We start from the raw sequence: 24666 nt of genomic DNA, 5'->3' as shown, positions 1-24666 counted from the left end.
CTATTTCTTTCTTTCTTTTTTTCTCCTTGCCCTGTCAGGACAAAAAAAGAGAGAGAGTAATACTGGGCTTGAGCAATTAAGTGAGATATATAAGGGGGAAGTTTGAAAATTCAATAATATACTACATAATCCTTTCCTCATCTCAATTATATCCTTACCTGATAGATACCTACTTTCCTCCAATTCTTTGAAGATATTAAAACTGATATTGGTCTCTCTCTCTCCCTAAGAAAATGATCATTTTCTTTATCCTCAATTCTGTGCATGTAGCATTTAACAACATAAGCCCACTGTTCTACTTCTTTTCCTATTCTATCTTCACCTCTGTTCCACTTTAGTCACTCTTTCCAATACCACTCCTTCAGTTTTCCCATTTCCTTCACTGTTCTAGCTCTTGTCTTAAGCATATACTATTCTACTTTCAAGTTACAATCGCAATCCTTCACCTAAATTCAAAACCCTACCTCTACTCATCAAGATCTATAGACACTTCATTTCTATTTGCTCTAAATCGTTGCAGTTCTTCCTCACTCCCTTCTGTGGTCCTTCTTTGGAAGCAGGATAACTGGTGGTTAACCCAGATAAAATATGGGTCAAGAATGCTTAAATTTGAACTCCAACATCTTCAGTTTTTAGCTATGTAACATTTGGGAAGTTTCTTAATATTATTAAGATCCAATTTCCTTTCTAATAAATGATTATAAAAGATGACTTACTGTATAAGGCTGAAATTAATATTAAAGAGTTATTTTATATAAAGAAGTTAACATAGTGCCTGGAACACTATAAACACAGTATCTTCCACCTAGTATTAATATTAGTCTTTAACTATGTTTTATCAATTCAACTATTCTAATATACAATTTGGGTGTTTAGTTTTTCATATTAACAATTACCTTTTCCATTTCTACTCACACTCTATAGACAAGTTCAAGCAAATATAATTCAATCATCAAATATTTATGACATCCCTTTCTATCTTTAGTCTAAATTGTCTTCTTTGAACTCCAGGCATATATTATATATAGTGTGGGACTGGTATGGTATGGATATTATACCAAACCTCAACCTCAACATGTCCAAATATGAATCTATCATCACCTTCCCTTTACCATATGGTATCCTCCAGTGTTTTTTGCAACCATGATGAATGTGAAAAACAATGATCCAAATGCAAAAAAAAATTAAAAACTAGGGCCCTAACTTGGATTATTCATTCTTCCTACATACCTATACTTAATTACTTATTTAGCTATATAGATCTGTATTGTACACTCTTGAAAAATATTTCATTTCTCAATCATCACTACCTTAGTGCAACCCCTTCCTTTTCTTGTGTAGATTGCTGCAATAGCCTTTTAACAGTTCCCTTTGAACTCAGAATGTCTTTCCTCAAAACAAACTTAATAAACAAAAGCTATCTTCACTGCTTTCAGATTTCTCTTTATGAAATTGAAATCTGATAATAGTACTCCACTGCTTAAATTATTTCAATGTTTCACCATAGTCTTCAAGAAAAGAAAAAATTAGCATGTATGTGCAGCTTTTTTTCTCTGTTTATCATCATGGAGTTGAATTTGCAGGGCTCAGATCCATACTCGGATCCATTTATTAACTCTGTGGCCTCCAACAAGTTACTTTGCCTACCGAATATGTAATAATCTAATGTATGTAATAATCTAATAATGTAACTTTTCAATGGACCTTTATTTCTCTTAGCTTGGACTTTAAATTCTGGAATTCTGCTTCCAACATCTTTTCATATTTATTTAAAGCAGTAGCTGGTACTTTGGTGGTACACAATAACATTTAATGGAATAACTAACATCAATGTACTAATTGCTTTACAATTACAATTCATTAGGTTATCTCCACAAATCTTTTTGGTAGGCACAGTAACCTTAAACATGAAGAATACCGCCAATTAGAGAAATTAGCATCTTTCTCACTGTCACATGTCCAGTTAGTAGAATAACTATGATTCAAATCCAAATCTGTCCGTCTCCAATCTCTCAGCTGTCTATTAGAGGACAAGCAGCTGACACAGTTATAGATGCCTCCATTCCTATTTTTAATTAAAACCTTCAACTGTCATATGTGATAAAAAAAAAAAAAAAGTATAGCTGAATTTAATTTTCAATGGGGTAAGCATTTGAAGTGTTCCTCAAAGTGTCCATCAGGTTCTCTGAGGGTGATTTAAAATACAAATCCCCAAACTACAACTTAGAATTCCCTCTCTAAACCTGGGATCTCTCCGTTTATTATCAGCAATAGCCCTGACCAGTGTTGGTAAGTGGTTAGAGCTTCAGGCAGTGCATGCACGGAAGGGTCGCTGGTTTGATCCCCGGTCAAGGGCACTGGTTTGCAGGTTCCATTCCCCACCCTGGTTTGTTCACATGTGGAAGGCAACCAATCAATGTGTGTCTCTCACATCAATATTTCTTTCTCTCTTCTCCCTCTCTCTCCCACCCTTCCACTTTTAAAAAAATTAATAGGGAAAAATTCCTCTGGTGAGGTTTAATAACAACAACAAAAAATTACTGGTAATATTTCCCAAGAGGTTGATAATGGACACAAAGAGAACCACTGGCCAAAAATGAGGGATAGATATGCAAGATGTCATTACTAATCGTCCAGTTGCTAAATATGATGGTCATAAGAGTAGAGAATGTGCTTATTGCCATTCAAGCTTATTGCCATTATTATCAAGCTTATGACTAAAAAACAGATGAAGGAAATGGTTTTAATAATTATTCTGCGAAGTCCACCTAAACTGGGAAAAAGAAAGAACAGAGAATAAAAATCTTATTATTTATTGCTGGAGCTATGTGGCATATAATGCCCTAATTCACTGGTATCTTATTTCTGTCTATTTTCAGGCAAATGAGAGCGTTATACCTTCCTGCCTGTGAAGACATGGCCACGTGATTTGCTCTTAGCAATTATATGAGTGGAATTTATGTTTGATAGTTCTGTGTGAAACCGTTTAATTGCTTTTGTTCCACTTTCCAGTCACCTCTTACCTGACTCCATATGAAGGTGTGTACATATACACTGAGCAATCACACAGGTGAACTCTCTTCTGGAGAGGTGCTGAGGCTCCCACTGAGCATCAAAGAACTAAATCACGAAGATTTTGTTTATGATTTTTGTTGTTGTTGTGACGTAACATTAACTGTGCCAGTATACTAACTGATATAGAGTGTATTTACATTATGTCTAATGAATTAAAAAAATAAACTCAATTAACTAACCAAAAATGTTCAAATCTGTAATAATAAAAGTGTAATATGCTAATTAGACCAGACAGCCGAACGACCTTCCAGACATCATTCCTGATGTCCTTCCAGATGAAGCTGCCATAATAGGGGCAGAGGCAGAGGTGGTTAGGGTTGATCAGGCAGGCAGGTGAGCAGTTAGGGGTGATCAGGCAGGCAGCCAAGTGGTTAGAGGCAATGAGGCAGGCAGAGGGGTTAGAGGTGATGAGGCAGGCAGGCAGAGTGGTTAGGGGCAATGATGCAGGCAGGTGAGCAGTTAGGAGCCAGCAGTCCCGGATTGTGAGAGCGATGTCTGATTGCCGGATTGGGCCTAAATTGGCAGTTGGACATCCCCCGAGGGATCCTAGGTTTAGAGAGGATGCAGGCTGGGCTGAAGGACCCCACACTCCCGTGCACGATTTCATGTACCGGGCCTCTAGTTAATTACAAATAAAGGAGACATAGTTGGTCAGCTGATTCATTTCAAGGAGTAGGTTCAAGTGCCCTTAGGCGGGGAAAAAAATATCCCTAACTTTATTTCAGATAGTAGAGGTCCCTAAGAGGCAAAGTGAAAACAACTAAGTGAAAAAATAATCTTTAATACCAGATTTGTCATCAAATACTTAGATTAGCTTTAGGATGCATGCTATCAAACTAGGTGATTTTCAAAGCTGAAAAGTAACCTCCTTTGAATTTCATGTGACACAAAGTAACCTTAATCTCCATAGTATTTTTAAAGTAAACTTCTTAATGCTACTCAAGGCCAAGCTGGTTATTAAAAGATTTGAGCACTGGTCCATGTGGCTCAGTTGATTGGGCATCATCCCAAGCACTGAAAGGTTGTGGGTTCAGTTCCCAGTCAGGGCATGTGTCCAGGGTTTGATCCCTCACATCAGTCTCTCTCTCTTTCTCTCTCTTTTCCCTCTCCCCCGCTTTTCTCTCACTCTCTAAAACAAAAATAAGCAAACAAAACACAGTAAAAATCTTTAAAAAAACAACAAAGAATTACTTCTCAATGGCTTCACAGTGCAGCCATCCCCAGGCCCAATCTTCCAGGTCCCCTCAGTTCTCTGTAGTCTTTGCTGTTTCTAAATAAAACAAATAAATAAATAAATAAGAGATTTGAAATATTTTTGTTGATATGAAAAAACTATATAATGTAATGCTTATTGTTAAGAGGCATTCAATTCATTTTTCATTTTGTGTGTGGAGCAGTTAGAGCTCTTGCTTTATGTTTGGAATTTTTTTTTAATATTTTTATTGATTTCAGAGAGAAGGGGAGAGGGAGAGAGAGATAGAAACATCAATGATGAGAGAGAATCATTGATAAGCTGCCTGTTACATTCCCACACATGCCTACAACCCGGGCAAGTACCCTGACCAGGAATTGAACCATGACCTTCGGGTAGGCCAATGCTCAACCACTGAGCCATGCCGGCTGGACTGCATTATTTTTTATATGCAGTGGAGGGCATAAGGCATGGGCTTAAATGGGTTCCATTTGAAATTTGAGATGTGCCATAAATATATAGCAGTGTAGCTGCTTTAGAATCAATTTTCATATCATTTTTCTATGGAAAGAAATCTGGATTTATCTATATGTTAATCACAAATGTCAACAAAAAAAGTCAATCTGCTAATACTTGTTCTAAGAATTGATGACAATAAGTCGGGGAAGGGGGCATTTTATTTTTCTTTCTTAAGAAGCAATTACTGTCAGTATGTTCTGGAAAAATATGGACAACAAGTCTAAAGAAATACTCTAGCTTTCCTCCACCTGTTTTATGGTTGTTTCAGTTTAATGAGGCAAGCTGTCTTTTCATTCACTCCACAGTTGCTTTTCTTGGATTTATCAAGTGCCACACAGTGATGAGACACTAGGGGATATGTGCTGCACCAAACAAAGCAGAGCCCTGCCCGGAAGATATTTGCATGGTAGTGTGGGAGCTGGGCACCTAATCAATCACACAAAACAACTGAAATGTGAAACTGTTAAATGATCCAGAAAGGCAAGATAGGGAACATTCTGAAAGTATAGAATAGAAAATTGACTTAATCAGAGACACCAGGAAAAATATTTTTGAGGATGTGACACAAAATGATTAGTAGTTAATTAAGCAAAAATGTGTGCATGTGTGTTTCTGCCAGTATGTGTTCACACACATATGTGTGTACACTTAGCATTCCAGGAAGAGGAGACTGTAGATGTACAGGCCTTATTTTAAGAGGGGTTCAACAGTTAGGACTACTGGAGTGCTGCAAAATGGCTGACTGGAGTAGAGGGGTGCAGAGGAGACTACAAGGAGATGTAGAGGCCAAACTCCACAGGGCTTATTAAAACACTAGAGGCCCAGTGCATGAAATTCATGCATGGGGGTTGGAGGAGGGTCCCTCAGCCTGGCCTGCACCCTCCCGCAATCCAGGACCCCTCAGAGGATGTCTGACTACAATCGTACATCCCTCTCACAATCCAGGACTGCTGGCTCCTAACTGCTCGCCTGCCTGCCTGCCTGATTGCCCCTAACCACTTTGCCTGCCTGCCTGATTGCCCCTAATCGCCTCTGCCTTGGCCCCTGCTGCCACTGCTTTGACAAGAAGGTTGTCCAGAAGGACGTCCAGAATGACATCCAGAAGGTCTTTTGGCTGTCCAGTCTAATTTGCATATTATGCTCTTATTATTATAGATTAAGATATTTTGAGTACTTTCTTGAGCTTTCCAAACTAAAATCTTCATGTTTATTCTCAATTGCATCTATTAAATTTTTCAGAACAAAAGTCTTCTTTTTAACACTATATGGCTCAATTATTGTCCTAAATTTTATAATGTTTTATATAGGCATAAATGATAAAAGGAATGTTGGGAGGGGACAGAAATGGAGGGAAAAAATGAATAATCAGCAATTAAGAGAATGGATAACAGCAACAATTCTAAATTATATGTTCATTAGTTATTCATTAATAATGAATAATTAAAATGCATTGAGCCCTTCAGCAGTAAGAACACTTTACATATCTTATTTCTAACACACGCATCATCTGGCCCGATAGATAGCACTATCAGTACCAATTATCAACAGGCACACTGGGGCAAGGAAGAGGTAGGTTGTTTACCTAAAGCCACAGAGTTAATGGGCACTGGCACAGCTCAAAGGTACTGCAGGTTCAGTTCTTGACCCCTGCAATAAAAGAAATATCACAATAAAGCAGGTCTCACAAATGTTTTGTTTTCCAATGCATATAAAATCATGGTTATACCTTACTGTAGTTTATTAAGTGTGCAGTAGCATTATGCCTAAAAATCAATGCACAATACCTTAATTTAAAAAAAAATGCATTATTGCTAAGAACTGCTATCTATTATCTCCTAGTCTTGCCTTGAAATTGATGAAGATGCACTATCTGTGAAGGGTAATAAAATGAGGTATGCTTGTATAAGTGCCAGGATTTAAACTCTATTCTCTTAGAGTTCAAAGTTTATGCAGGCTCCCACTGTGATAAAAGAGTGCTATTATTGTAAGAATAAGAGCAAGTTGACTTTGAAAGAAATATCGAATGTTTTCAGTACATACTTTTAATTCCTAAAATTATATTTAGATGTATATCAAGAGGCTTCAGGATAAATGAAAAATAGCTTTCTATTTTATTGAATTCCAAATAAGGAAGGCAAATTTCTCTCCAGTTTTCAACAGTGCTTATTCAACAAGTTAATGTTGATAAATAGGCTAATAATGACATGGATACAATGTAAATTCCCAAAACATAGCTAATCTGATCCCACAGAAGTATTTATTATGGTAGTTAGATTACTTTGGTATTATTGCTTTGGATCCATTTAGTGTATTACCAGTGTTTGGCATGATATTAATAGTATTGGTGTGGGGAGTTTACTGTTCATGAAAATGGTGAAAGCATTAATATATATCACATATAATTCAGACTTCAAATTGAAAAGGGTTTCCAATTATTGATACACTAATTTTCTGAACTAGTTTTGAAATATTTCAATACAACTATTTTAATAACAACTAAAATATTTATATATCTTTTCATTGTGATTTCCAATGACAAAATTCTCAAATTTGTGGAGCTATAGCTTCATGTGTTAAACACAATGATGCCATTTATATATTTTATAAACATGAAACAAAAATTCATGCATTGTAGGAAAACTTTCACCAGTAAATTAGAAACTTTAAGTATTTATGTAAAGTCTCTCAGGATAGTGAAATACAGGTTAGAAATAATAAAAATGATATTCCTAATAATGCCCAACCTATTTTTATTAATAAACTTTATCTTTTAGAATACCTTTTGATTTATAAAAAAATTGAGCAGACAGTACATAGAGTCCCCATATTATACCCATTCCCACAAGAATCTCATCCAAGCTCTGAAATATATTTAATTATCAAGTCTCCTTAGGTTCTTCTTGACTATACCATTTTCTTAGACATTTTTCATTTTTTATGACCTTGATGGTTTTGAGGAGTATTGGTCAGGTATATTGTATAAGATGCCTCTCTATTAGAAGTTGCCTGGTATTTTTTTTTTCATGATTAGACTAGATTTGTAGGTTGTTTAGAGGAAGCTAACAGATATAAAATGCCATTTTTATCACATTACATGGAGGGTCTACACTACTAACATGCTTTATAACTTTCCATTTTGACCTTGCTCAAGTGGTTGAAGTGGAGTTTGTCAGGTTTCTTCATTGTAAAGCTATTCATTTCCCCCTTTTCTGCACTCTATTCTTTGGAAGTAAATCACTATGTACAGTTTACACTTAAGTTGTAGTAGTTACACTCTCTACTTTAAGATGCGATATTTATAAATAGCTCAATTTTGAAAATGAAATGTATTTTAATAACACTGCCTCTATAATTATTCAAAGCGTATATACACATTTTTTTGGTACACCCTATATATGTAATCATTCAGTCATTTATTTCAGTATGAACTTGTGGATATTTATGTTGTGCTTTGGGTTATAATAAATACTATTTATTTGTTTTGTCATTCAAATTGTTTTATCCTTGGCCATTGGGAGCTTTTTCAGTTGGCTCTAGGGTACCTTTAATATATCACCATTGATGGGGTTTTGCTTATTTGGTTGGAATCTTTGAATGCCCTTACTTTCTGGCACTACATATAATTAGCCATTTCTATTAGGATCCCTGATTTATTTAAATGAAGAATAATATCAGAAACCAAGATCTGGGTGCTAGGTGTGCTCATTAATACCAGGGTGCCATTTTTTTAGACCATTTCAGCTGACAGAGAAAGAAATATATTTGTGTATACTTACCCATGTATATATACAGATCTCTAGATATTTCTATATGTAGCCATCTTCATAATAAATAAAATAATTTCTTATTGATGTCTCCAACTTTAATCTACTACCACATTGATCATTTTGGCCTTCTTTCTTTGATTATCTGTAAATTTCCAATGTAAACATAAGAAACCTGGCTCTGAGATGGGAATCAGGTAAATGAATCTGCCATCAGTTTTTCAGTTCAAGTATACGTGTATAGAAATATCAAAATTGTTAACTCATACTCTCATTTAAAACAACTTTATCAAATAGAATATAGTGTTTATGCACAGTTTACTTTACCTTAAGTCATTTTCAAAGGTCAGAACATTTTCCCCTCCCCCTACAGGAGGCTTTTGTCAAACATTTGTAATACAGGTAGATTATCTCATCATAGTCTGCATTCTTCCTTGGAATCCTCCAAGCTCCTAATTTTTTATTAATATACACACATTAACATTCGTTCTTTGTGTTGTAAAGTTCTATAGGTTTAAACAAAAGCATAATGTCATATATCCACAATTACGATATCCTACAGAATAATTTCAACACAAAGATATTTTTACTAAATGATAATATTCTTGGCAGAAAAAGAAACTTTTTCTAAATATTTACTAGGACCTTTGGAAAGTATTGTCATCAGGCTAAATTTTGTATTCTTTATTGAATGATAATGATTGGAAAACTATCTACATTTATTATTATGGATGTTATTATTATTAAATTAAGGCAAATTCTATAGATGAGCTAATTAAAACACTGCAGTAAACTTTGGATAATATCAGGAAATATACCAATTTTATACATTTCAATAAAGTGTTGTGTTATAAATCAAATTTATCATAATTTAAAAAAAACAGCGTGTATATTCTTATTGTCCTGGAATTAGTTCTCTCAAATATTGTTTTAAATAACTGCAACTTCAGTTCATAGCCTGGCAAGATTTTTGAATGCAGTTTTTGTTTGGACTATATTTTTATTACTTTTTAGTAAGTGTTGTAACCATGAATATGAGACTTGAGAACAACATTAGGCTTTTCAAGTAACTGAAGAGGAAGAAAATATTTATTGCATTGGATTAGTATATAGGGTATTAACTAATGAAATAATTGATTTGTAAATAGTTTGGAGGAAAAGCAAACAAAATAATATCTCTAAATTTTAAAAAGACTATTAAATAAACACAATTAAATATGTAATTCAGAATTCATGGTTTCATAAGTCTTGGGACTTCCAGTTTGAAAAACAAAAAAGAAATTTATATCCTTTAATTTTTTTTCACTCACAGAAATCCTATTCCACAACACCAAGATATTTCTACATAAGTCATAATGTCTGCTTTCATTTTGGTACCCTAAATGTTTACCTTAAAAACATCACAAGGCCCTAGCTGGTTTGGCTCAGTGGATAGAGCTTCGGCCTGCAGACTGAAGGGTCCAGGTTTGAGTCCAGTCAAGGGCACATGCCTGGGTTGCTGGCTCGGTCCCCAATGAGGAGCGTGCAGGAGGCAGCCAATCAATGATTCTCTCTCATCATTGATTTTTCTATCTCCTTCTCCTTTCCTCTCTGAAATAAATAAAAATATTTTTTTAAAAAAATCACAAGGCCTTATATCTCAAAGGAATGACATAGTAATTTAAGCTATATTGCATATTAAATTTTAGTTTTTTAATGAATGATTACAAATTTTGGTATCTTTGTCATTTAAATATATGTTTATTAATATACAAAACAGGATTCAATTACAACAGGTCATCAAGTAACGTCTTTTCTTTCAATGTCATTTTGTTATAACATTGATTAGATGCCTTAGGAACTTAACTCTTGTTTATGTCAATCAGCCTATTGTAAACTGATTTTGTTTTATGTTGCCTCACTTAAAATCTGAGGACCTATCAACAAATTTAAGTGTACTTTATATAAGAAACATTTTTCTAAGAGTTTTTTTAAAAATACAAAGGCTTGCCTATGGAAACTGTCAACTACTCCATCACTAGATGGGTTCATTCGGAGAAAGTTTTACGATCACATATGAATCATTTAAACATCATACTATGCCATAAAGATATAGTAAAGAACAAGACTGAGTACCATTCCACAATATTAACATTTTCTAATGTAGGAGACAAAGATAGAAGTGAGGTTATAATAAATGATATAGGTTCAATAACACAAGATTGTACAGTGATACAAGGTAGTATGGAAGCCCAGAGAAGGAATAGGTCAAATTCAAGCGTTAGTTTTTCCCTATTGCTTCCTTTTTAAATTTTTCATCTTTTTTTTTTCTTCTTTCAGAACTGAGCTAAAAAAGCGGGTGCACATTTTGAAGGCAACTCTATATGTTTTAGATTTTCACTGTAAAATTTTAGATTATATATAGACTAAGGCGGAGATGCATATGAAAGTTGAAAAAAATAGGCACATTAGTTTTAGAGACCTTGATAGATGATTAATACATTTCAAAAATCAATGACTATTATAGAAGTAAAGTGGCATCACTTATCAGTGGATCCAATGAGAAATCAATGATAAAAAACCATAAGTAGGGAAAAATAATGAGCTATCGGATGATGTCAGTTTGAATATGGCAGAGAATAAACATAATCTCAAAGAAGACATGTTACCTCTCTGAATTAATTTCCCACCATTTTTCCCTTTGCCCGATCTGCTCTGCTCTGATTACATTGTACTCATAAAAGTTAAACACATTTCTTCCTCAGGGCCTTTACATTTGCTGTTCTTTTATCCAGAAGAATATTCCTCCAGATATTTGCATAACTTACTTCTTAATATCCTTCATTTCTCTGCCCAAATGTCTCTTTATTAGAATGTCCTTTCTGGGTCATCCTGTATTTTTAAATATAGGTACAATTTCTCTCTATCAGCTTATCTTGCTTTATTCTTTTCTTTAGTACGTGTACCACTACATACCTATTTATTTATTTTCCTATTGTATATCTTTTCTAACTAGAAATAAAGCTACAGGAGAGCAGTCATTGTTTGGTTCACTGTTATATTCCCTGTACCTAGAATAGTGCCTGAGAAAGAACAGGTATTCATTACATGCTTATTGAATGAATGGACAAAATCCCTCCCACATTGAAAATAAAATGAAGGCAGAAAATTTCAGAGAGCATGTTTATATAATTAGTATCCAGACTTGGTAAGGAGGCAGGTAAAATATGTGGATGGAAAGATTAGAGGCGAATTGAAGAACTATATGTCACCAAATAATAGATGAAGAAAAGAATAGACAATAGTAGATTTACAAATAGAAGATAATGGTTAAGAAAGAGATGATCACAGATTTGATCCAGCTCTTGGCAGTAGATAAGACTTTTGTAATGAAATGCTACAAAAAAACCATCATAGGTATGTAAAGTACAATGAAAAGGTAATTCAAGTGTATGGAGTAAAAAACAAAACAAAACTAAGAAACCTAAAATCATCATTATGAAAGTAGGAGATGAGAGACTGGGAAGCAATTATTCATAAAAGCCTAGATAAATGTTTCTACATCTTCACAAATAATAGTTTTGAGAATGGATAAAAAATGAATTGCATCATCAAGTAAATTTTTAAAAGCCAAAGTCTGTGAATTATGCTGGCAGAGCAATGATAGACACATGTCAATAAAAGTAATATAGAGTCTAGTCCTCTTCTTTTGAAATGAAAGCTGAAATGCTTTCTCTTTCTTATTTTAATGGAAGTCATATTTTTAAAGCAATGTAAAATTTTAGTAGTAATATGAAGAAATAAAAATGATTTAAAAAGAAATGATCATATCCTGGAGATACTTTAAATATGACTTAGTAACTGACTTGTGGGGTAGATATTGTACTAGAAAAAGAAGGCCATTAGTTCACTTAGTACTTAGCTTACTTAGTTGCACTGGTAGTGGAAACTTGTATTAAGATCAAGAAAAGAGGAGGCATTAGTTGATTAGGGGGGAATTTGGTGCTTGCGTCACACTGAATTTCAAAAAAAGTGTTGCAGGAAATAACAATAAGCAGTTGGATAAACAAGATCTGTGTTGTGGGAGAGAAACCCAGAGTAGAAATATTTGTTTGTGTGTCATTAACAGAGCTAGGAATGGAAGCCATTGCAATTGATACCCTATCCCAAAGAAAGGAGGTAAAGAGGAAGGAGGTCAGAAGGCAATATTTGTGAGAATATAGGCACCTAAGAGATTGGGAAAGAACAAGAATTCCACAAAAGATACTGAGAATAAAAGACTGGAAATCAAATTAGAGAGAATTTAAAGGAAAAAAATAGTAGTGCACACTGTGAAAAGATGCAGAAAGTGAAAGGAAGGTAGGGACCAAAAATGTTTTCATTCTTTTTAACAGTAAATAGCCACTGTGGTGAGTGAATAGGAGCAGAACACAGATTTCAAGAAGTATAGCAATGTGAGATAAAAAGATGAAAACCACACATTTCAGTAACTTAGTCCTGAAGAGGAAAAGACAGATAGGGCCCAAGATAAGAAGTGATGTCAGGTGGAAAGAAGGTATTTTGTGAAGAAAAATACTCAGCTGTTAAAGACTAAAAGGGAACAATAGACAAGAAAAAGGAGCTAATACATGAAAGTAAGAGTATATTTAATAATCGTAGGAAAAGGGGTAACATCTAAGGCATAGATGAAGCTGTTGGCCTTGTGCTTGAGGAAAGAAATCTATTGATTGTGACAAGCTGTTAGGAAGAAAGAGTGGATGAACTGTAAATCGAGAACATATTTATTGAAGGCACTCATGCCATTAAGTAGGTGAAATCTTCTACTGAGTAGGAGGGGAAAGGTAAGTTGTAAGTTTAGACCAACAAAAAGTTTAAGACAGTTGCTGGTATTTTTCGGTTTTAGTGAATTCACTAAAGAAATTGAAATAATTTCATAATAGAAAGTTAAAAACCAATTGAGGGTAGAGACAGAAAACCAATCTGGGAGACTGCATAAATTTCTTCAACACAACACGTATGTAGGAGCAGAGAAAACAGTGGATTGTTGTAGCTTTCACTGCAAGTAGAAAAGGCAAAGACAGGAAGGCAAGAAAATATGCAGGATGCAGTTAAAGTAGTAAACATTGGGCTCTGAGCTGCATAGCAAAGGACTAAGTACAAGAGGCAGGTGATGAATGTGAAGAATGAAAGATATCAAAGGAGTCAAAGTTTAATCAAGTGTGTTAAACAGAACCTGAGAAATTATGTGCTATTATAGCCAATTTATTTTCAGCCTAAAATATAATCAGCATTCTGGAGCATGTTTTAGTGTTTGGGGCCGGGGATAGCAGTGTTCATTTGAGTGGGTACATGTTCCAGCTTCATATACTTGACCTTTGCAGACAATGCTACTTTCCTTATCTCTACTTGACATTGAAGGTATTGGATTTATGAGAAACCTATTATGTTATACCTGAGACTAATAAGTAGCTGAAAAATTACTATAATTTTACTCCGCATTATACAGACTCTTCTTATCAAGCTGCTCCCTGGGATCCAAAGTGGTGATGACAGCCCAACATTCTTTAGGCATCGTCAAACTCATAGAAAAATATTATGTATTCTTACTGGTATTTCTACTTTGGCAGAGTTCCCAATTCCTACATATGCTTTTATTCCAGCAAAGTCTGTTTCCAACTGAGAGTCTCAGAGTTCTGACAGCTGATGCCCTTGCTATGTCAGGGAAAATAGAAATGTGTTGTCTTATTTAGAAAAGAAAAATGTTATCTTGATTGTAGACATAAGAAAAACATACTTCACTTAAATTATGAAGCACAGATTTAAACTAGTCAATGCTCCTTAGTTACCACACTGCCCCAGCCTAAAAAAAACAAAAACAAAAACAAAAACAAAAAAAGCAAAAAAAAACACTAAAAAAAAAAAAAAACTTGCAAAGAAATGAGAAAAAGAAGAAAATTTAGTATACGAATGAAATACTTCTTTAAAAAATACATTAAGAAAAATGAAAAAAAAATAAAAAACAAAATAAAAAACACATTAACTCTCTTTAAAAACTAATAACCATTAAATGTATAGAGTGTCTGTAGTTGACCATAATTAATTCATAACTTATGTGTCTATATGTCTTTGTGTAGATAGATAGATACTGCATACATTATATGTAGTATACTAGATATGTATATTATTACTACTACATACTATTACTAGTACATACATATATGTATTAGTTTAATTATAAATTAATTTAATTTTTCTTTTCATCTGTCATCTTGATGACAGCTCAAATTGAACACACCATTTATATTGCTTAGTTGCAAGCAATAAAAGTTAATTTGTTTAATTAACAACACACACACACAGGAAAAAAAAGGAAATGTATTACAAGGATACTGGGTAGCTTTCCTCAAGAAAGAAAAACGCCCCAAATTATGCAATGGAAATAGCTCAAAGACACTAATACTTCACCATCTGAAAAACTACAGGGCCAATTACACCACCAGCCCTAGACACTATACTACTGAAACAGGAATTTTGTGGGGTGAAAAAGACAGGTTTTAGGAAATTTTAGTAATTAAGGGGACCATGGAAGAAACACAGGGCTGCTGAGCAGCAAAAGGTATATTTCCATAGAATGAGAGAGCTGGAAACAGTAATAGGTCTATATTTACAAAATAAAGAGAAGGAAGCCCTTCATCCAGAAGGAGAAGAAAAAACCCCAAAGGGAACAGGAAAACAATAAGGAAGGAAGGAGAGGGTGTGGAGAACCTCATCTACCTTTGAGCTCAGAAGTTACTATAGTAACCAGTCTAAGGGAATAGTGACCAATCAAGGCATCAAGACCTGCAGCCTTTATAAGCTGTAGGGAAAAAGGAACTCAGTGGGACCCTTTCCCCTTCCCCATGTGGGAGTCTGTACTTGTTCTTTAATAAATTTCCACCTTTGCTATACCATCTTCTATCGGTGGATTCATTCTTCGACTCCGGTGGACAAAGAATTCGGTTTCTAGTCCAAAATTTCCATTTAACTACTCATATAATTAATAAGTTAGCTCTCTTTGGAAACAATCACAGATTGACTATTGTTCGCACCCTTCATACAAGGGATCCGGTGTAGTCCATTTGTTTCCCTCACTAGCTTAGGCCCAAGGTGAGTTGAAAGACGCATTAGTTTGGAAAAGCTTTAGTTGCAATGATGCATGCTGGACACAAGGAGCCTAGAAAAGTAGAGATCCCCTTTGCAGAGACCAATTTCATCTCTTTTACACTGAAACTCCCATTTCACCAGGGAGAGCAAACATGTCATGAAACTTCATTCTGCTATACTAATTTTTCCATCCTTCTCATTCACAGAATGTAAGAATAAGTAGAAGTTAAAAAAGAGTTTTTTCCCCAAAGGAACTTTCAAATTTGTCTTTCATTTCCTAAAATTAACAAATCATGACTTGAAAACAAACAAATACGGTGAAAAAAGGGATGGGGGAACAAAGAGAAGAAATTGGTGTTACAAGAACCTAGGAGCCTAGAAGAGGGGCTCTGCAGAGGTGAGAAGCAGGACATTGAGGAGGGATTGCCTTGTTAATGCTCTTACCTCTGAGGGGACAAAATGAGGCTGGTTCTGGGAATATCAAAGAATGAATAATAGTAATAATCCTATATAATAAAGAAGTAATGTGCAAATTAACCCTCACGCCATCACAAGATGACTGCACCCATAGCAGAAGTGGGGTTCCCATAACACAAGATGGATGCACCCACAGAGGAGGCAGAGTTCCCATAATGAGCCATAATGAGCGATATGCAGGGACTGAGGCTGTGCCCCCCTCCCGGCAGGACTTGATGGGGGACCTCAGGCCATGCCCCCTGCCCTGGCGCTGGGCCAGGGACCTGAGGGTGTACCCCCCACCTGGCTCCAGGTCAGGGGACCTGAGGGTGTGCCTCCCCACCCAGCAGGGCTTGACAGGGGTGGGGCCAGCCAGGTCTGGATCTCACCCAATGGGGGTGGGGCCAGCTGGATCTGGGTCTCACAGGATTTCGAGGCGTGCGTGGGTGGGCAGGGACTTGACTCTGGGTCCCACGGCATGCCCCAGACTCTTACAGGAGGAAGATTTTCATATACATTTTACTAATTTTCTTTCATCTCTGACATTTCTATTATAGAGAAAGCGCAAATAGCAATATTAAAATATTTCCTCTAATTAATTCCCTTTTAATGTGCACAAATTTTGTGCACCAGGCCACTAGTAATAGTAATAGTAAAACAAGAAGTTGATATGGGAAAACTGGACTGGAACACATGGTATTCCTCTGGGCAGGATGGTTCCTGGGCTTTTGTCCAGTGGAGTCCAAGAATGAAACCACACCAAAAGGTGGTATAGCAAAGGTGGAAATTTATTGAGAAATAAGCACAGACTCCCACGGAGGCAAGGAGACAAAAGTCCCCCTGAGTCCCTTTTCCTTCAGTTTATAAAGGCTGCAGTTTTTTGTGCCTTGATATCCCCTGTGGTCACAATCCCCCTTAGATTGGTTACTATAGCAACTTCTTATTGTTTCCCTATTCCTTCTGGGCTTTCCTCTTCCCTCTCTGAATGAGGGGCTTCCTTCCCTTTATTCTATAAATGTACACCTTTCTGCAGCTCTCAGCTCCCTTATCTTATGGAAATGTACCTTCTGTAGCTCCCATCAACCTTATCTTATGGAAATGTATCTTCTGCTACTCCCTCATCTTATGGAAATGTACCCTTTGCAGCTCTGTAGCCCTGTGCTTTTCCCACGGATCCCTTCATTCCTAAAATTTCCTAAACCTGCCTATTTCTCCCCTAAAAACTTTCAGAGTGAACCACTGCAGCTGTCTAGGTGAAAGGTCACACCTGGTTTTCCAGTTTTCCTCTAACTAGAACTCTTCTGGGTAGAAAATAACAGGGTGCTCACTGGGAAAAGAAGCAGAAGCATATAGTTTGCAGAGACACAGCTCTGGTATCTTGAAACAGCATAAAGGGAAAGTTTGGATCTCAGAGATAATAGCTCAATAACGTACAAACCCTCTTTCCAATTGAACAGGGTAATGCATTGTTGATACTCTTTAATTCAAAAAATCCAAAAAATATTTCATCCATGGTCCTGAAAATAGCTTAAGTATAGAAAAATAATTTGCTGCTACTCTTTAAAACTAGTCAGACTTCTATCTTTTTTCCTAAATGGAAACGCAGAGTGGAGCTTAGGCCTGACTTTGATACTTACGGATTGAACATATTGGATCACTTATTAACCTCCCTGTCTGAAAGTTTTCTTACATGTAAAATGTGATTTAAATATGGCTCCCAAGTTTTTCATAGAAGTATTATGTGGATCTGAGAAGGAAATAGGGGGGCAACTTTGGAGGCTGATAGCCTGTTCAGTATCTAGTTAATCAATAATCTTGCAAGCCCCATTCTAACTGACCGTGGTGGAGTTGCAAAGCCCACCCCGAAGGGCCTGCCACTGGAAGATATATCTACCAAAACCTCCCACATTGGCAGTTCAGGCTTTGGATCAAAGTCCCCTGAACTAGCAGCCCTGTGAAATAAAAATTTTACTTTCCTAATTCCTCTGGTGCTGGCTGTCGCTTCTCCTGGGTCATTCGCCACAACAGATCAAGTTTTTAAATGGATATAAAAATGTTTTCTAATATATATTCTTAAAATCAACCATACACATATTTGGGCATAATATGGCATTTGACTTTCTCTCCATTCTGCCTCTGATCTCAATGAAATCCCTGGTGTAAAAGACTATAATCCTCATGCCAGAATTGCTGAGAAATGTCTGCTGGGTCTACTGCAGATGGGAGGACCCTGAGGAGTGATTTGCAACCACAGGACCTGGCTGGGAGTGTGCAGCACCTGTGATAGTACACTGCACTGATTCCCATCATTTTAGAGGAAAAAAGACACCAGGCATAGAAAAAGTGCACAAGTATGATTAGCTGCAATTAGGTCTATGCAATATAATTATGATTCGTTTGTATCTTACATGTACTCTGAATATTATATATTTATCACAATAAAACCTTATCATCTTATATTTCAAATGAATTTTAAATATGCCTAAGTATAAAATACACTTCAAACAACATCAATAAAAGCCATATGAATTATTATTAACATTTTTGAGACTAAAGTTATTGATTCTATAATCTTAAAATATGTATGAACACACATAAAAAACAAGGGCAATTTTATTTTTCACTTTGTTAGGAGACACAAAGAAAGTAGCACCATTCAAACAATTCCATTAATTACCTTGCGTTTTATTAACAATAAAGGCTTTTGCGATTGATAGAATGCCAAAGCAAAGGTGAAAGACACAATCAATCCCAGTAGACACTTATCAAGAGTACAATGCAAAGCAATTAAGATTACTGCTGAAATCAGTATAGCTCATCTCCTTGGAATAAGAGGACACAGGGAGAATGCACAGGCTGCACCAATTTGTATGTATTCTTAAAACAAGTCAGTAGTACTGTTGTAATGTACCCCGCATATCACAGAAGACGCCTCAAGAAGTCGAATTAAAGAGTCACATTTATTGCAATCCGGGACTATGAGGGAGCATCTTGCTCTCCCAAATCTCATAGTAATAAGATGGCTGCCAAACCAGACTTATATAGGCAAAGATCACAAAGGTATTGATTACATCCCAAGGTTTGGGATGAGGAAACTGGTTTGCAAAAAAAGCAGTTTACAGAAGCAGAATCAGCATGTTATCTAAATTACAGTTTTGGGTCCCCAGATCATTGACAGAAGCACATTATCTAGAGCCCTCAGGTCTGGAATGAGGAACCTGGTCAGACTTAAGCAGGTTATCTAAATTACAGTTTTTGGGTCTCTGGAACACTGAGTCAACAGGGACACGTTAACTGGAGCCCTTTGACCTTGGGATAACTGTGCTGTCCTTCCCATGTAAAGGAAAATTTGCTTTCTAAGACCAGAATGACCACAACCAATGGGATATTCACAGTAAAATCAGTAGGGATTTCAACCTGGCTTCCTTGTGTTATGGACATGTAACTCCTTCTTTATATTTGCTACCAGTTTCCATCTAGAGGGAAAATAAATCTAATTGAGATTCTTGGAATTTTCTGTAGAAGCTCATTCTCTCCTAGGCTAATATAAAAAACAATATCCGCTGCTTTAGCTATCCTAGACCATTCATTCTTCGTTCATTCAAGTGGTTCATATTTAATGACCTTAAAAGAGCAATTTTTTTTATTCAGTGTGGTATCAAAGCCTTTCTTAAATCAAGGTTTATGAATTTAAGACTAGATGACAAAAGTAGCTCTATTAGCCTCTTTGTCATGGCCAAGTTTCAATAGTGGCACTCTATATAAAACAATTCTAAGTACAATTACAAGTCAAATCATATGCTATACACCTTAAACTTATAGTGTTTTATGTCAATGATACCTCAATAAAACTGGAAAAATGCAAAAAGAAATTCAATTACATACAGTAAATATTTCACTTTTCATCAGAATCATTATGTATAACTTAGCTGTTTACTACACTTGATCTTAGCCAAAAGGCCAAGAAGCAACTTATAACTTAGCTGTTTAAAAAATTCAGGGTTCTGTGTGAGGGATGCTGAAGCAAAGACCCTAAACCCGTGGTAGGAAAACTGTGGCTCGCGAGCCACGTGCGGCATTTTGGCCCCTTGAGTGTGGCTCTTCCTAAGCCTTAGGAGTACCCTAATTAAATTAATAATAATGTACCTACCTATAGAGTTTAAGTTTAAAAAATTTGGCTCTCAAAAGAAATTTCAATCATTGTACTGTTAATATTTGGCTCTGTTGACTAATGAGTTTGCCAACCACTTCCCTAAACCATTCATAAATTCTTTTTGTTCCAGGCTATAAAATTACACTACAGTGGCAATAATTAATTCTCTATTTTTCTTTCTCTTAACATAACTTCTCTTATGTGTCAGGCACTAAAAAGCATGCCCACCCTGAAATCCTGCAGATCAATGCTGTCAGCTAACACCATGAGGAGTGGCCGGTTGTCTCTTGAAAAGGGATCTGGGTGCAGTGTCAGAGGTTTGCACTTCACTTTCCAGAATTTGATGATTCCTATTTCAGAAGCTGAGTATCCAATGCGAGGTGATTCCATAACCAAGTATGTCATTCCAATTATACTGAGGTACTGACAAAATGATCAATTGGACACTGTGGATGCAGTTTAAGGTGAATTTTAGTTAGAAATACTGGCCACCATATGCTCCAAGTTTAGCAGGAGGCTATGATGTTGCTTTGTGTCTTTATGTATCAGTGTTAGCTACAATGTGGGTCTAATTATCCTTTAAGTGTTGGAATATTCCTCTTTCTCTAGTATTCAATCAACTAAGTAAACTGACGTATGTTCTTTTGGGGAGGTACTGACAAAATCTTTGCAGCACGTTCTTGCTGTGGGACTACAGGGTTCTTCTTTTGAGAAAAGAAAAGAAGAGAAGGGAAGGGAAGGGAAGGGAAGGGAAGGGAAGGGAAGGGAAGGGAAGGGAAGGGAAGGGAAGGGAAGGGAAGAGAAGAGAAGAGAAGAGAAGAGAAGAGAAGAGAAGAGAAGAGAAGAGAAGAGAAGAGAAGAGAAGAGAAGAGAAGAGAAGAGAAGAGAAGAGAAGAGAAAGGAAAATAAAAGAAAAGAAAAGAAAAAGAGAGAAAAGAAAAGGAGAGAAAAGAAGAGAAAAGAAAAAAAAATAACTTTTTAAACCTTAAAATTGGGTTAGGTATGGAAACTGAGCAAGGAATGTGACTTTACATCAAGGTCATTGCCCTCAACCTAATGCTTCTATATCCTGACTTTTTCTGATTAGAGATGCTAAACAGAATTTGGGTGGCTGCTCTTTTATTTGTCTGGTGGTTAACCACTGCCTGCCACTTGGCATCTATTGCTTTTGGGTCTCATCTTTCCCATTGTGCCATTTAAAAAGCCAAGTCCTAGCTTAGAGGCTGCTTCTCCTACTGACATACTTGACCTGCGTATGAGAACAATCCCTCAACTTAGTGATGCTAGAAACTATCTCATCAGCACATTTTTGGTGGTTTTGGTGGAAGTTGTATAGTGGAGCGATGGACTTTAGAATAACAACAGGAAACTCTCTTATCCTGTCCACGGGCAGGAGAAAAACAAAATGTAGACTCCTTGCCAGACTAATTACCGTAAGCTCAGTAGTGATATTAGTAGTCCTCTGGGTTTTCTGGCTCTGGTAGCTTCCTGTAACAGAATTATTCCAACTTGCCAATATTCTTAAATCATTTCATCCTTTCCTCTACCAATGCATTTTACTTTTGCTCAGTGTTAGCTTCCACTTTCTCTATTCTTCTAAGAGCTACCCCAGCAGTGAATTTTCTCTACCCTGTGGGATACTTGCCAGTATGTTAAAACCCATATCCCAAATAAGTGCCCCAATTAATTGGTGCTTCTCAATCTTATATTCCAGTTTACCTTAAAAACTTGGTGATATCTTCTTAATATCTTTAGTTTCCCTTTACTGAGATCTGTTTTCTCCTGTAAGTGGTCATATTGATAGAGTCTCCTTCTTCCTTCTCCTTCTCCTTCTCCTTCTCCTTTCTCCTTCTCCTTCTCCTTCTCCTTCTTCTCCTTCTTCATCTTCTTCTTTCTTCTTTTCTTCTCGCATGCATTCCATAATTGATTCATGAAAAAAATGTTTAATTTTCTCTAATAATTTCTAAGAGTGCAGAAATCTTTGATCTACTAGCTAAAAGTCATTGCTGTCCCTTAATTATTTACTAGGTAAAAGTCCAACTTCCAACTAGAGTGGACATATATTAAACTAGCTAACAGCCTCTTTCAAACTCGTCTCTTATTATGAGGTAAGAAAGTAGGGAATTTACCTCTCTCATTTGGGTGGGTCAGGAACAGTAATCACCTCAACCTGACAATCCTACTTTAATAGATCTTCCTCTTCAAATCCTCTCCAATCTTCAACTCCAGACGCTTTCATAATATCTATGTGTTTGAGCGCCTTCTCAAAGGTCATCTAAGCTTTTCTCTAACATGTAATTATCAACTGTTAATATCGGGTTAGAACCTTACTTCAGGTTATCATACGTGTTATATCTCGATGTTTCAAGATTCTTCAAATTCAACATCTGGTTGTAGCTACATGGAGTGATCTTAGCAGTTCAAGTGAAGCCACATATTGCAGTGATCTTGAGGCAAAAAATGGAGAAAGTAACAGTTACTCTGGGAAATTGTTTTGTTTTGCTTCATTTCTTAAATGTTAGTAATTGAAGAGAGTTAAATGATTTTGAGAAGGACCAAATAGAAAGTAAGAGGTTAATGATAAAAAGAGAGAAGATAATGGATAGTTTGTAGTCCTCAGAAATGTATAGTGGAGCGATGGATTTTAGAATAACAACAGGAAACTCTCTTATCCTGTCCACAGGCAGGAGAAAAACAAAATGTAGACTCCTTGCCAGGCTAATTACCGTAAGCTCAGTAGTGATATTAGCAAATGTGAATATCCCAACATGTGTCGGGACTCAAGAAGAGGTTATAGGAAAAAGAAGACATACTGAATCAGCTTAGCAGAAACCACAATCTATAATTTCACGCACTGGGTAAATTTGGTGCCAAATGCAGGGCCTGAGAAACTGGATCTGCTGTTTTAAGGCCCTTCCTGGATCAGGTAGAACATGAGTCAATGTGAAAACCTTAAGATATATCTGGGGGTAGACAAAAGTGACCACAGCCCTATGACCCAACCTCTACCAGAATGTTACCCTATTAAGGGAAAAACCAACCCCAAAAACCTGGGATAAAATATTAGTTGCTATATTTGCCCATAAACAGTCTTAAATATGTGCTGCTACCAAACCCTCATGCCAAGGATTCTAAGATGATATTTATAACTGTTAAACCAGGTCCTGCAGGGAAGGTTTAAGCGATGGCAATTTTCCCACAAACACATTTAAACTTTGTAAATGTTGTAGGTTGAACTGTGCCCCCCACCCCCAGTATATATTTGTACCTGTGAATGTAACTTTATTTAAAATAGTGCCTTTTCAGATGTACTCAAATTAAAATGAGGTCGGAGAACCAAGATGGCGGCATAGGTTAACGCCAGAGTTTGCTGCTTTGAACAACTACTTCAAAAGTGAAACCAAAAAACAGAAGGGACATCACCCAGAACCACAGGAATGCTGGCTGAGTGGAAGTCCTACAACTAGGAAGAAAGAGAAACGCATACGGACACTCAGAGTAGGCCCAGTGCTGAAGTCAAATTCCGAGGTGCGGAGTTCGCGGAGCGGGCTGGCGGCGGAGGGCGCGGTTGGCGTTTTCAATCGGGAGGGAGTCGCAGACTCTGAGCTCCAGATCCGGGCGAGTCTTTAGGGACCCAGACTCAAACGGGAGAAGCGGGACTGTCTGGCTTCGGTCAGAGCGAGTGCAGCTTTCTCTCTGAGCTTTGCAGCGGGTGCTGGGACTCAGAGAGGCAGAGCCCCTGGGGACAGGACTGAAAGCTGCCATAACTGCTCTCTCCAGCCCACCCTGTTGATCCTGTGCGACCCGCCCCGCCCAAGCCCTGCACACAGGCATTTGCTGGATAGCCTCAGGCAAAGGCTAGATTAGCACCTCCCTAGAGGACAGAAGTTCTCTCACTGCTGACACAGCTGATTCTTATAGCCACTTGGCCTGGAGGTCAAACCCTCCCTGGAATTAGCTACAACAATCAAGATTTAACTATAAAACTGCGAACAAAGACCACTAGGGGGTGCACCAAGGAAGCATAACAAAATGTGGAGACAAAGAAACAGGACAAAATTGTCAATGGAAGATATAGAGTTCAGAACCACACTTTTAAGGTCTCTCAAGAACTGATTAGAAGCCGCCGATAAACTTAATGAGATCTATAAGAAAACTAATGAGACCCTCGATCTTATATTGGGGAACCAACTAGAAATTAAGCATACACGGACTGAAATAACGAAGATTATACAGACTCCCGACAGCAGACCAGAGGAGCACAAGAATCAAGTCAATGATTTGAAATGCGAGGAAGCAAAAAACACCCAACCAGAAAAGCAAAATGAAAAAAGAATCCAAAAATGCGAGGATAGTGTAAGGAGCCTCTGGGACAGCTTCAAGCG

The 24666-nt window shown here is 36.7% G+C and overlaps 1 long non-coding RNA gene across 2 annotated transcripts; it reads right to left on the bottom strand.

Annotated features, from left to right (window-relative positions):
• Positions 1 to 4192: 4192 nt before the first annotated feature.
• On the bottom strand, positions 4193 to 22157 carry LOC118650161. Of its 2 annotated transcripts, none has more exons than XR_004965886.1 (3): positions 22001 to 22157; positions 6369 to 6433; positions 4193 to 4345 (listed from the first exon to the last, which is right to left on the bottom strand). It is a non-coding gene; the product is annotated as an uncharacterized LOC118650161 (long non-coding RNA). The 2 variants fall into 2 exon arrangements; XR_004965887.1 differs by lacking the exon at positions 22001 to 22157 and adding an exon at positions 9941 to 9975.
• Positions 22158 to 24666: the final 2509 nt, after the last annotated feature.

Source organism: Myotis myotis, unplaced genomic scaffold (genome assembly GCF_014108235.1).
Source record: "Myotis myotis isolate mMyoMyo1 unplaced genomic scaffold, mMyoMyo1.p scaffold_m19_p_3, whole genome shotgun sequence".
NCBI lineage: Eukaryota > Metazoa > Chordata > Mammalia > Chiroptera > Vespertilionidae > Myotis > Myotis myotis.
Note: the sequence above shows the minus strand (reverse complement) of the source record. Positions and strands in the feature narration are given on the sequence as shown.